This window comes from Nicotiana tabacum, chromosome 13 (assembly GCF_000715075.1).
Source record: "Nicotiana tabacum cultivar K326 chromosome 13, ASM71507v2, whole genome shotgun sequence".
Taxonomy (NCBI): Eukaryota; Viridiplantae; Streptophyta; class Magnoliopsida; order Solanales; family Solanaceae; genus Nicotiana; species Nicotiana tabacum.
Window position 1 is genome coordinate 82,475,382 of NC_134092.1, and position 4,890 is coordinate 82,480,271.

The 4,890-nt window shown below is 41.4% G+C and overlaps 1 long non-coding RNA gene across 1 annotated transcript; it reads left to right on the forward strand.

Annotated features, from left to right (window-relative positions):
- The first annotated feature begins 297 nt into the window (after nt 1-297).
- On the forward strand, nt 298-4,481 carry LOC142168406 (uncharacterized). Its single transcript, XR_012698276.1, has 2 exons — nt 298-3,683; nt 3,813-4,481. It is a non-coding gene; the product is annotated as an uncharacterized LOC142168406 (long non-coding RNA).
- Nucleotides 4,482-4,890: the final 409 nt, after the last annotated feature.

The window sequence follows — 4,890 nt, forward strand, 5'->3', positions numbered from 1 at the left end:
TGGGATGTGTTGGTATATTTGGTTAAGGTTTCGAGGACCTCGAGTGGATTCTGGATGGTTAACAGTTTGATTTTTGGACTAAGGAAGTGCTGGAATTTTTCTGGTTGTTGGTGCGATCGCTTCAGCGGAAGCAAGGTCGCAGAAGCGAGAATCGCATCCCAGAAGCGAGGAAGGCTAGCTGGGGAAGGCTTCACAGAAGCGAGGAACGCTTGCGATAGAGTGGTCGCATAAGCGAGCTGGAGCGCAAAGGCGATTATGGCTTCGTACCTGCAGTTGCGCAGAAGCGAGAAGGTGTCCGCAGGTGCGATGGGACTGCTGACCAGTGGACTTCGCAGATGCGCACTTTTAGTCGCAGATGCGAAGATTCTGTCCGCAGAAGCAAAACTAGGCAGAACATAAGGGATCGAACTTGGTCATTTCGTCATTTTCATTTGGGGGTTTTGGAGCTCGATTTTGGGAGCTTTTGAGGAGTTTTCATCATGCAACACAAGGTAAGTAATTTCCCACATGTTGTGAGCTAACTATAAGGTTTATATATGGATTTAAGGAGGTAAATTTAGAAACATTGTGGGATATTGGTAGAAAACCTAGAATTGATAATTTTGGATTTTGACCATGATTTTGGAAATCAAATTAGGAATAAATTATATATTTGAGTTCGTAATGTTATGGGTAAGGTTTATCTTCGAAACCTTTCGAAATTCGGGCGCGTGGGCTTGAGGGTGACTTTGTTGGCTTTTGAGAGGAGTTAGGAATCATTATAATTGTTAAATTATACGTATTGGGGTATATTTTGATTGGTTTGCACGTTGTTTGACTAGTTTTGGAATGATGGCCATCGGTCCGAGGTGTTAGAGAGACGTAAAGCCGATTAGGGAACTTTGGAGCGAGGTAAGTCTCCTGTCTAACCTTGTAAGGGACAAACTACCCCCTAGGTGATGTATTTTATATATTCTACTTGTTGTGTGGGCTACGTACGCACGAGGTGATGATAGTCCGTACGTAGTTAGATTCATCTTATGTCTGGGTAGAATTAGGTTCCCGCCATGCTATAACTGTACTATTTGAGTTGCCCCTTGCGTATTAAATTCCTTTATTTTACGTTACAACTTGAGACTAGACATGCGTATAGTGATAGACTTGCTATTGTAGAGATTTTACGAGCTTCGTGATTAGTCGCGAAACAATTGTCCTCCCCTTACGAATTTCTCTCGCGTTGTGCGTTTTCATCGAAAAGCTTCCTTAAAGTTCATAACTAGCACGTTTATTCATGAATAGGGTCAAGGTCCCGCTAAAGCTTCTTATTCTAATAGGATCGGGTTGTTCGCCTCAACAGTATAATAGATGCATGTATGGTTCTTGTCGTTCGACCCTCGGTAGTGCGCACATTATGATACTGTAAGGCCCCGTGAAATTTCACTAAGTAAATTAAAGTTTCGTGGTGCTGAACTAGGCTTACGCGTTTGAGGGTTGTACAATGCGTTGGGGAGTAAAGGAAAACTTTTGGCAGAAAAATACATTTTTGCGGCCCACTATACGGCCGCAGAATCACTCTGCGGACCGTATAATGGACGCAGAGTGAATTAGAGGCGGGGCAATTTTAAAGGAAGGTCTGCGACACATTATTCGACTGCAGATCAGTTCTGCGATGCATTATGCGACCGCAGAACAGGTATGCGGACCGCATAACGGTCGCAGACTGAAATAGTATTGCCCAGTTACCGGGGGCCATTTCGCGGCCCATTTCGCGGACAAGAATTACATCAACCCCATCAAGATAGAGATTCGAGATCAGCATGCATATTGTTTCCATGAAGATGAAGAGCCAGATGGTAAGACTTAGCACTAAGACATCAACAGTTTCCTCGAAGTAAGAAACTACCCAGAGAATGCCACCAATGGTAAGAAGCGAGCGCTAAGAAGAATAGCAAATCAGTTTTTCCTTAACGAGGAAGTCTTGTACATGAGGACCCCGGACTTGGGGTATGTTAAGGTGTGTAGATGCTGCTGAAGCAACAAGATTACTAGAAGATATAAATGCAGGAACGTGCATACCTTACATGAACGGTTTTACTTTAGCCAAGAAGATTTTAAGAGTCGGATACTTTTGGATGACCATAGAAAGTAATAGTATCTGCTACATACAAAAGTGTCACATGTGCTTGATTCACGGGGCATGGACGTGATTGGACCTATAGAACCTGCGACATCAAACACATATCGTTTCATCCTATTAGCCATCGACTACTTCACGAAATGAGTTGAATCTTCTACATACAAGGTCGTCACAAAGAAATTGGGTGCTGATTTCATTCGTAACAACATAGTCTGTAGATTCGATATCTAGACAATCATAACTGACAATGCAGCCAATATCAATATTGATATCATGAGTGAGATTTGCTAGAAGTTCTGAATCGCCCACCGTAATTTCACAACCTACATGCCACAAATGAATGGAGCAGTTGAAGCAGCCAACAAAAACATCAAAAGGATCTTACGGAAGATAGTGGACAATCACAGGCAATGACACGCGAATTTATCCTTCGCCTTACTAGGTTATCGCACCACTATGAGAACCTCTACTGGGGAAACGACATATAAGTCGGTATAAGGCACAGAATCTGTGATACATGCAGAGGTGGAGATACCATCTTTGAGAGTCATTCAGGAAGCCAAACTAGATGATGTAGAATGGATACGTGTCAAGAAATAACAACTCATGCTAATTGATAAGAAGAGATGGACACGGTGTTACATGGTCAACTGTACTAAAATAGGATGGCCAACGCATTCAACATAAAGGTGAAAGCTTGGTAGTTAAGACCATTGCAACTAGTTTTGAAGAAAATACTCCTTCATCAAGAAGAGGCCAAAGGAAAATTTGTACCAAACTAGAAAGGTCCTTATGTGTTACATCGAGTATTGTTAAGAGGAGCATTGATCCTAGCAGAAATGGACAGCAGAGCCATCATGAAGCCCATCAACTCAGACACAGTCAAGAGATACTACATTTGAAGATAGTAGAATTAAGGTTTGGTTGTAACAGAACTATGCCTGACCTGACTTCCCACGGTGGGATACGTAGGCAACCTACATAGGGTCTGATATCCCTCACCCCTTTGTAATAAAAAAATTCAAATGTCATTTTGTATGTATTCGGAACTACGCCATGACTTGATTTCCTTTCATGGGAATACGTATGTAATCCACATCGGATTCAATCAGCTATTGTAATTGAACTACGTTATGGCCTGATACCATTTTGATACGTAGGTAGTCTAAGTCAGACTCGGCCACTTCCTTTAAATTTATTATCATTTTGCATATATTGTAATCGAACTACGTTTTGACCTGATTCCATTTGGATGCGCGGGCTACATGAGTTAGGCTCAGTTATTCCATCATAATTCATTCATCACTTTATCATCCTCGAAGTACGTTTAGACCTAATTTCGTTCAGATACGTAGGCAACCTGAAAAGGTTCAGCCATTACCCTAGGAAAAGCCTTTGTAATGCATTTGTTTAGATTAGGACGTGATCATGATGGCAAGAAGCTACAACATCAGGGACATCTCTAGAGATCGTCATCAACGGGACAAAATCATTCAGAAACGATACTCGCATTAGAGGGAATTTCTAAACATGTCATAATCTGGAACAACGACATTTGCCATTAAAGGTAAACGATTTTCCAAATGTTTTTCCACCTACCGAACTTTGTAGAATAATCCACCAGATCTAGGGCAAGTCTAGGCCCACAATCAACACAAACCAATGCCCCCTACTAAGAATTTTTCTTTGAGTGCAGGACCTACAGGAATCAAGAATATCAGAGCGCACCGGGAATAATGACAAACCTGCTACTATCACATGAGCCCCTACCTCTCCCTTATTATTCAATTCGTTTTTTATATGGTTAAGGACTAACTTCAAATTCTTTGCAGGCATTCTGGAACCAACTCTTCGACACATTTGGAATGCCTTGTATATATCAAATTGTTTGCTCAATCAATTGGAGTGCCTTATACATATCAAACTACCAGCCCTGTCAATCAGAGACCTGTAAATAGGAAATTGTCTGCTCCACCAATCGGAGCACCTCGTACATATCGAACTGCCGGTTTCGTCAATCAGAGCCCCGCATATAGCAAACTGTAGCATTTAGCACATATCACACTGTCACTCTGCCTACCGGAGATTCCAAGTAGATAGTTGCAATCTTCATCACCGACTTCGCCAATCGAAGGATATATCAACCAATTCTGCCATACCCTCAGTCAATCGACGATCGCTAATTAGTTCTACATTCGATAATATGTCTTGGGCATGCTCATTTATTTCTCTACTTTATCTTGAATTTTTGACATTTTATTTATGCAGCTTACAGGCATTTTATGTTTAAGGTCATCTACTCCCATTGCGTGGAGATACTCCTATTGTGTGGAGATTTTATATTATAAAGTCAACTACTTCCATCACATGGAGATACTCCCATCACATGGAGACTTAAATCTCTAACAGCTGCGGAATGATACACAGCCCAGTAAATAATCAAGTCAAATTCAAATGCCCCATCCTCGGCATCCCAAATAGTGCTCCAAAGCTCGAAGACTTCAGATTCAAGCATCATGTCGCCTCGAGATCCCAAATAACGGCTAGCCGGTAGCCAGACATCATCATTCCTACATTATTTACATCATATTTTAACGTATTTGAATTACGATATATGGGTATGTATGTATCTTCATTTTTAGGTTCAAACACTGGGACGTGAAACTTCTTCTAAGCATCAAACCAAGTTACACCGCTATAAATAACGACAGACTCATAACCGAGCCAAGGATCTAAACTCCAACCCAGTTCGATTAGTAAAACTCCAAAATCAT